Raw genomic sequence first — 9,268 nt, forward strand, 5'->3', positions numbered from 1 at the left:
TCATTGAAGACACCGTTAAAAAAAAATCGCACCGAAATAAAAAAAATCGCCAAAAATCCAAAACGCGAGTGATTACGAACCAGAACGCGACGCGAGTGATTATAAACTGCCTTGTGTAGTACTGTCAATTCAAATATGTGGTATTTGTGTGTTATTGCCCTTCTGTTGAAAATCAGAAATACCACACAAAAAAAGTTTTCACACCCATAACTTAGACCCCCCTCAGCTCACCCCCTATCAAAATTAAAAATTGATTCGCCGGAGGGGGGGCAGGGTGACCAGACGTCCCGTATTTCCCGGGATTGTCCCGTATTTTGCTTCTTTGTCCCGGCGTCCCGACAAACCCTTCCCGGGACGCCTATTTGTCCCGTATTTCAGAATATTGAACAAAATATATTTAAAAGTGACGAATTTTCATTAAAATAACCAACAGATGACGAAGCAGAGACAACAATAAAATCGATAAATAAACTTTTGCAAGGTGATTTTCTTGCTAACCCAATCGAACTGGCCTCCTGCCTTTGTGTGACAGGCTAGTACTAGCAAGGCATGTAGGATCGGAGCAGATTCTCTACACCAAACACAATGAAACATGCCAAAATAATCACAAAATCGGCGGGAAATTTGTATAATTATATTATGGGTTCTCAGATTACTGATTTGGGGATGTAATCGGAGGAACAAGTTATTGAGTTTTCATAACTAGATCTAGTTGTTTCAACTTTCGTTTTGAGTCTTGTTCTATATAATGCCGCGATGTTTCATCTAATTTTTAAGTAAAAAAAGAATCACTTTGAAATTTTATTCATTTCTAAAACATTTTTTAAAAATATATTTTAAAAACACCAAATATCATTATGATTTTTGTTAGATGATTGGAATTTTTTGCTTGAAGTTTGAACTTTTCTATCCTTCTTTCTTCATCCTTCTATCCTTCCTGCTTGCCCGTTTTTGTTCCATCTATCTCTATGTCCTATTTGCCTTTCCTGATCCTTTCTCTCTCTCTCTGTTCATTTTTTTTCCTCCCTTTTTCTTACCCGTCTTCTTTATCAAATTTCCTTTTTTTATTTCCTCCATTCTTTCTTTCAACTTTTTTCTTCCCCTCCCTTCCTCTCCTTTTTATTTTAATTCTTTCTCTTCTTCCATTATGTTTTCACTCCTTCCTCACTTCATTCTTCCTCCCTCTCTTTCTTTCATTCTTTATTTTATTTTTCCTTATAATTCTTTCCCTTATTATTTCTCTCCCTCCCTTAATTCCTTCCTTCCCTCCTCCCTTACTGTTTCCTTCTTTCTTTGTTTCTTTCTGTCAAAGAATGAAGAAAACATTTTTCTTTCCTTCATTCTTTCTTTCCTCCTCCTTTTTCTTACTTTTTTTCTTTCTCTCCTTTATTTTGTCTTTCACACATGTATTCTTCTTCCATTTCTTTCTTTTTCTCTCTTTCTGTATTCAATTCAAAGAATGGCGGAAACTTTTTTTCTCTTTTTTATTCTAACTTTCTTTTATTCTTTTTTTATTTTTTCCTTCATTTTCCCCTTAATTTTTTTTCTTCTCTTTTCATCTCTTTTCTTTCGCCTTTTCTTTCTTTCCTTCCTTCATTCTTTCGTTCACCCTCCCTTCCAATTTTTTAAAGTTTTTTACAGGTGTAACACTGTGTAGCCTTCTTTGTTGATCTTTTTTCGATTGTCCCTTATTTCATTTTGTGAAATCTGGTCACCCTGGGGGGGGGGGGGCGGCGACAGGCTTGCGCATGCGCACTTACCGCCAACATTTGAAAAGAATACCGTTTGCGTTACGTTGCAGTTTATTGAGCTCGATCGAGAAGTGGGACGAAGAAGGCCGTTATTAATTCAACTACTTAAAGAATGCGGGTTAGATGTGGACGACTTCGAAGACATTTGCAGTAGGCTAAACAGTAAGTTAGATAACCATTTTCTATGATTTTCTTTTCGTAGTTTGTTAAATGCCCCGGCTTGCAACTAGCTAAAGATTTCGTCAATGAAAATGACATGACACTGGCAATCCCATCCTGTCTAACCGGGCGCTCGCCCGGCCCCGAGCGCCTGCTCGCTGCTGTGATGTGGACCACTGGCTGGTGGTCTCAAGTCTGCACACAGTCACAGCACACCTAAACGATTTGAGTTTAGATTTAACGTGAATTTCCTGTTATTTTACAAAATCTTTCAATTGATGATGTTCCTTGTATTCTTATAAGTGTGCAAAAAGTCTCATTAAAAATTAAGAGAAATTATTGATTTTCTTGGGAAAATATCTCGGCCAGTCATGGTCATTTACTTGCATTTTGATTGAACAAAATTATTAAGTTAGTGGTACTGGTACGGTAGCCCGACAGCAGATCAGAATGACATGAGAAATTGAGAATGAACGTTAAGAATATTACTTAGAAATTAGCGGGAAAATTATGTGGAACAATTCATTTTATGATAAAATTTTTTGATAACTATCGGGAAACGGTATCATGTAAAAATGAAAGGCTACGTCGGACCCGGGTCGCACCGCGGACAATTCAGTTTAACATGCATTGTAGCGTATAGCATGCATGTCCAGCTCAGCTAGGCGCGCTGGCAACGCGGGCTAGTGTGGCTGCTCAGCTCAGGCTTGGCTGGCTGGCTAGCCGGCTGGAAGTGGAAATGCGCCAGTTTCTATGCATGGATATTTTTCCGGTCATCAATAAGAAGATCGTAGTTTGTTTGTTGCCGAAATGATTCTGAAACATCCTTTACTTTTGAGGATTGATGATGAATGATGCAACAATTATTTCCGATGACTTTTCCCCACTTTTTATGATTTTTTTTTGCCCGTGACGCATATAGAGCTTGTGGAATTTACGTGTGTCGCATGCGACGCGTGTTCTACACTGGCGAGAACGTTGCTGGTAGGATGGGGGTCGGGTGTCCGGACAGTTTTATCTTTTTGAAGCCTTCCTTTTATCTTTGGATTACACTAAAAATATGAATTCAATACTTGTTATCATCTTCTATTTTGTTCTTTATAATATTTCCTAATAATTTGTACTAAAAATTGATGGAACTTTGCTTTTTTTCCAAATGACTTTCTAAAATTGATCGTCCAGACACACAACCTGTCTGGACACACAACAACTGGGTAATACTAATAGTGGCCGATGTCTGCGCACTTATTCACATGATGCGAAGATTTCGATAAGAAAGCACAGTCACAGAGGCTGCATTTTGAGGACCTCACATGAAATGCCCTGGAAAGAATTCCATATGCAATTCCAATGTACCCCCCACCAACATGATAAAAAATAAGATTGTTGAGACTTAATTCCATTCCAGTTCGTTCACTTCAGATTTTTCTATAATTTTTTTACCCTTGTTTTGGCACCTTAGTTGGGACTTGAGATCACCTCGTTTTATTTGCAGTCAAGACCTGTTCCTGCTATGCTAGCAAGAAGTGCTGATGCCGGAAGGGGTATTTTAACGATTATCAGCCAATAGTTCGCCTAGACTTGACTCACAGACCCTTGAGTAAATAAACCGATGTCTATGGACAATTACACACACTAGATACATCCATACATGCTCGAAATTTGACGGAATAAAGCCATATTTTAGTATGTATTTCCACTCCTAGTACTATCCACTACCCCATCATATATGTTCTATATTGTGCTAGATATATTATTCTGAACCTTCTTCATATTTTTATTTTCAATTTTAGTGGGGTTGCATATGGAACTCTTGCCAATGCCCTAAATTCATTATTTTCCAACCATTTTAAGTCAGATTTTTTATGAATAGATCTGTTTATGACATTCCAGGAGAAAGAGAGGGAGACCCAAAACTACTTGTCCTGGCATCACATTTGAGGAGGAGATGAAGTCGGTGAATATGACCTAGCCCGGGGGAGTTTCCAGAAGACGGCCCAGAACCACTGGCCGCCAGGAGTGGAGGTCCTTTGTTGTTGCTCTACATGTCAGGAGGCATCGGGCAGTAGGTAAGACTAAGTACAGTAGGCTCTTTCAGGTGTAAAGTTTATTTTTTGTTTGGAGTCGTTGCGTATCTTCCATTATCAGAATCGCGCAGATTCGGATGTGCGCAATCTTAGGGCACCTTATCTGTCAATGGTCCTAACTGTACTTAGAGGACTCTGTGATGATATTTTTATCATTTTTACATTGTACAAGGGGTATTTTCATTCACGGAGCTAGACAAGTCTCTGTTGCCTGTAGAACTTAGTACACAAAGATGGATTTCCCTTTAAAAATCCACCTTTCCCACAATAATTTTGGGCAAACATTTGATTTTTCCAATTTGTAAGCCTTTTGTTATCTAAATATACAAAATTAAGGCTTAAGAAATGTTACTTTTAAGCAGGTAAACATTTCGAAGGATCACTTGCTTGCAATTCCCATGCTATATAACACAATGACATGACCTTTAAGTCGAGAGACGTCCATATGCAAGAAAATACAGAGGGAATTGGTGCAAATGCATAGCTGATTGTGCTAGTACTAGATTCCTGGCTGACGTGTATCGGTTTGGACGTTCTAATGACAAGTTTAGAGTGTAATTTGGCGCTAATAGAGTTTCACAACGGTTGGCATGATTTCTTGGCATGATTGAGGTTAACATTTTATTTTTTTTCTCTCTTTTGCAGCCCTGGTAGAAGCACCATCTTGATACCATCATTCAAACTCTCATCAGCTGTATCATTATAGGTGGACTAAAAGAACAATATTCATGCAGATATAATGGTGTGTACAAATTTATCCTTTGTGGAAGGTATTTTTTATAATTATTGTGTTATTTTGATTATTTACATGTGCATGAACATGAGATGCAGTTAAATAATTTTGATTTTGTAACCACTCTGATACAAAGCTTGTCTAATAATTAATGCCCTTACAAGGTTCATGCTGTTGTCAATTCAAACGTATTAGATAGGCATAAGTGAAACATCAACATCTGACATGCATTATTATCACATCAGAATTGATCTTCGTTATGTGAAATTGGCAACTTGTAATTTCTTATTCAAACTGATGGAATTATCCCATAACCATTTAAAACACATTTAAAAAAAGCATGAATTAAAATCATGTTTAATTAAAATAAATATTTTTTTTTTAACTTTAAAATGTCCTTCCCTATACAGAGATGGTTTGGAGGTGCAGCAGATCTTGAGGGCATCAAGCCCCCCTCCCCCGACCTGACTTTACATGTTAATATTTGAAGTATAAATATGGAACAAACCCCACATTGTTTTTTAATCATTTTTTAAAAAGTTTGGAAATTGATATTGAAACCATGTAGTTTTTAATGAATATTAAATAGTTAATGCAGGAAAGGCTTTTATGTTTATCTTCTTCTGTTATTTATTGCAGATGCCTTAAGTTGAAATGGAAGGTGTCCTGAATCTGCACCCATTCATCTGGTTTCGTAACTCCTTTCATAGTGCTATTGGAACCTGCTCCCTACCAGTATAACATCAAACAGATTGGAAGAATAAAGGCCAATGGGAAGTGCCTTTTATATTTCTACTTGCCACAAAGCAGTCCATGGTTTAGCGCTATCTAAACTGGACTATTGTAATGCTCTTCGTGCTTGAATTAGGGCGATCTGGACTGACTGCATATAGTACAGAATGCTGCATCTATTGTGCCATTTGCCATACGCCAACTTCGCTGGCTGCAAGTCAAGGAAAGGATATACATGAACATCAGTGTCCGTCTCCTGATTTTCAAAGTCATTGACAGAGATCGAGATTACATGTTTTATAAGGAATCCCTTGTGCGTCATTTTCATTCTAGGCGCACTTGCCTTTTTATTTTTGTGATCATTACGCACCTACGAATTAGCTACTGGTGATGCAACTTTCTCCACTACTGCTCCAAGGCCGTGGAATTAGCTCCTTCCTCTCCTCCAGTTGTCAACAACCTTTGATCAATCCAAATACAATTTGAGAAGACCTACCATCCTGATCTTTGCTCTGTACTTACAACAATACTGTCACTGTCTGGTAATTTGAATTTTTTTAAATCTCATGCGCTTTGTATCTCGCAAAATAACGTGTTGTGTAAAAGCGAACATGCATTGAGGTCAAGTTTAAGGGTAACCATGGATATTGCCTTTTATTACTTTTTAACAAAACTGAAAAATTCATCCAAATTAGACAAGGGATAATAAAGTAATGTATGACATTCTAACCTCTGCATTAATTTGGTGAAAGAGCTCTAAGCATATATGCAAGTAGCAAGCTGATGATGTCATACTGACGTACATTGTACATGTACACGTATCCCCAACTTATTATTTTGTATATAAAATTGTGCATTTAATTTTGTTTACCAAGAATGAAACAAATCGGATTGTAAACTGTATTGATGTGACTTACCTGTATTGATTATTGCTGGAAGTTCTTTTGCTACATGGGATTGGAAGACATACTTATTACACACATGAAGTAAATTATTATTTTATCTGGTAACATGAGAACAATAAAAATGTGGGCATGATATCATAAACTTACATGTATCTACTTGCATGTGTTGATGACCAATATTTTTGTAATTATTTTTTTTTTAATTTTATCTGATTTTGATAAAATTTTCACTATTTTGCATGGTAAAAATTACTTTATTTTAGATTATGTTGAGCCCGTATCATATACAAGTACAACTTTAAAGATAAATTACCAGTTGTAGTAACAATCTTAAAATGAGTTCGAACAGAATCCAATAGAATTACCAGCAAAATATAAAAGACATGTGCCATAATTAATTATAGCTCGGGAAGAAAATGTGTAATTGCTGAGAAATGAGCAAAATAAGCATGTAATTCTATCCAATGTCAGGTATTTTTCAAATCAATCATAATACACTGTCCTGTCCCACATGTTCTTTTCTGTGTTAGTGATCATCAAAATAATTAATTTTAAGTTCAAAATTAGTGATTTTACAAAAATACAAGCTTACATTAATGTACCAGATCTAGAGATTATGTACAATATTTTGACAATTTCTCATGAAATAATTGTTTGCTGCAACTGCTGTCTTTTTAATACGTTTAAGTGATAGTGTAATACAACCACAAACTTTTCTTAAGAATTAATGTACATGTATGATTCTTTCACCCAAATTTACATGCATTGATACTGTTGACTACTTGCCAAAAGTTCCTGCCAAAAGCCTTTTTTAACGATGTACATGCTTTTATAGACGACCTGCCAAAACATTGTATTGTAATATATATTCAAGGTCCAACCAAAAAGAGATGAATAAAATGTTTGAAGGAAATTGAAATTAACTTTAAAAATGATAGAGCTCTGTCAATGCAGTATTATTACAGGGTTCCCACAGTCATGGAAAATCCTGGAAGAAAATTGGTCATGGAAAGTCAGGGATATGTGAAAAGTCATGGAATTGCATTTACCTCTTGGCTATGACAGCTTTCTAGTTTTTTATGTCTCACAACTCTCATACTCTGTGATTGTACTCTACTATTATAATTGGTGTTCATGATCATAACATGTCTGATTTTGTAAACTGTGCCAGAAAGGAATTAAGTCATGGAAAGCAGCAATTTAGTCATGGAGAGGTCATGGAATTCTGTTTTCAAATTTCTGTGGGAACCATGAATAGGTTTGTGCACTTGACACAGTGTGCACTACAGATGAACTTTGTAATGCCATGATATAAACCAGTACAATATCTTAAAGGAAAATAAAACCCAAAATATAATACCACATGATACCATTGATAAATACAGGACAATGAAAATGAATCCACTCATATACCCCCAATCCGATGTCCCAGTATGGAGTACCACCTTTTCAAAGTTGGCATCTTCTGGTACAAAGTCTATGGATGGGGATTATTCCGTCAGCGACGAACTACATCTCTAAACGTTTGGGCATTATATATTCTATTTCATCGATAATAAATCAAATGTACAGATAAAACTCATAAAATATTAATTAAAATTTGTTTAATATTATATGATAGGTTCAAATTACGACTTGATGAGTTTTAATGATAAAAATTACACCCTAATCTACGATTTACAAATTGGCAGCGGAAATTGGGGTGTAAATCTTATCATTAAAACTCATCAAATTGTATTTTGAACCTACCATATATTAAACAAATTTTAACTAATATTTTTATGAGTTTTATCTGTACATTTGATTTGTTATTGATAAAATAGAATATATAATGCCTAAACGTTTAGAGATGTAGTTCGTCGCTGATGTAATAATTTCCTAACTAACCCCGCGAAAATGGCGACCTCCATCCAGAAACTTCGAACCATACTGTAAGAGGCCAACTTTGAAAAGGTGGTACTCCGTAATTGGATTAGGGTATGAGTGGATTCATGTTGATTGTCCTGTATTTATCAATAATATCATGTGGTATTATGTTTTGGGTGTTATTTTCCTTTAATTCAGATATTACATGCCAGGGTATTGTCCTAGTTTTCATTTTCTCCAAATACATATTATCATCTCTCGTCTATTTCTACTTGCCCTTCAGCCTTGAAGTAAACTTGGGGTAATTATGCATTTTGTTATACGCAATTTTGAGTACAGTGCACTTTGCCGCAGCTACTTATATGATATTACCTATTGTAGACACATCCTTATGTTTTGTTCATTTTCTTAAAAACGATTAAGAGTTTAATCATTTTTGTCTTTAAGCATAAAACAAAGAGTAAATCAGTCCATTCTGTATGTGTGACCTGCAAAAAAACTACAATGGTCGTTAATTTGGTTTGCTGAAAAGCCAGATAACCTTTGAGGTAACTTTTTAAAGTATTTAGAAGAAATGTATCTTTTTAAAAAGTATTTATATGCACTGTAACTAATTTCTTTGATAGTTACTATTATGTTACACTGTTTGTACAGTAAAGCAGCTGTTACACAATTTTTGTCAATAGCAAATCTAAACCAGTATTGTAAATTGATGACTCTATGAGCTAAATACCAGTACTTTCTATATCACTTGTAAAATCATTTGTTGTCTGTTCATTGAAGGTGTTGTATTTTCTTAATCTTATAAAAGTACATAGGGTCATGAACACATTCTACTGCTACCAAAATCATACCCATGATCTGTGATGTATCTAACCAGTTACCACACACATTGCAACACACCAGTTGCAACATACATTATAATGCATCAGTTATCACACATCTAGTTACCACACACATTTTGGGTAATGACTCTGATGCATGGTATTATGTGTATTATGTACAATATGTGTGGTAACTGGTTAGTGTTTACCA

At 35.6% G+C, this 9,268-nt stretch overlaps 1 long non-coding RNA gene across 1 annotated transcript; it reads left to right on the forward strand.

The window, feature by feature from the left end:
• The first annotated feature begins 1,799 nt into the window (after positions 1-1,799).
• On the forward strand, positions 1,800-8,992 carry LOC129283495 (uncharacterized). The gene is made up of 4 exons (XR_010296269.1): positions 1,800-1,913; positions 3,804-3,979; positions 4,643-4,739; positions 5,370-8,992. It is a non-coding gene; the product is annotated as an uncharacterized LOC129283495 (long non-coding RNA).
• The last annotated feature ends 276 nt before the right edge of the window (positions 8,993-9,268 follow it).

The sequence above is a fragment of the Lytechinus pictus genome, chromosome 17 (genome assembly GCF_037042905.1).
Source record: "Lytechinus pictus isolate F3 Inbred chromosome 17, Lp3.0, whole genome shotgun sequence".
NCBI classification, from domain to species: domain Eukaryota; kingdom Metazoa; phylum Echinodermata; class Echinoidea; order Temnopleuroida; family Toxopneustidae; genus Lytechinus; species Lytechinus pictus.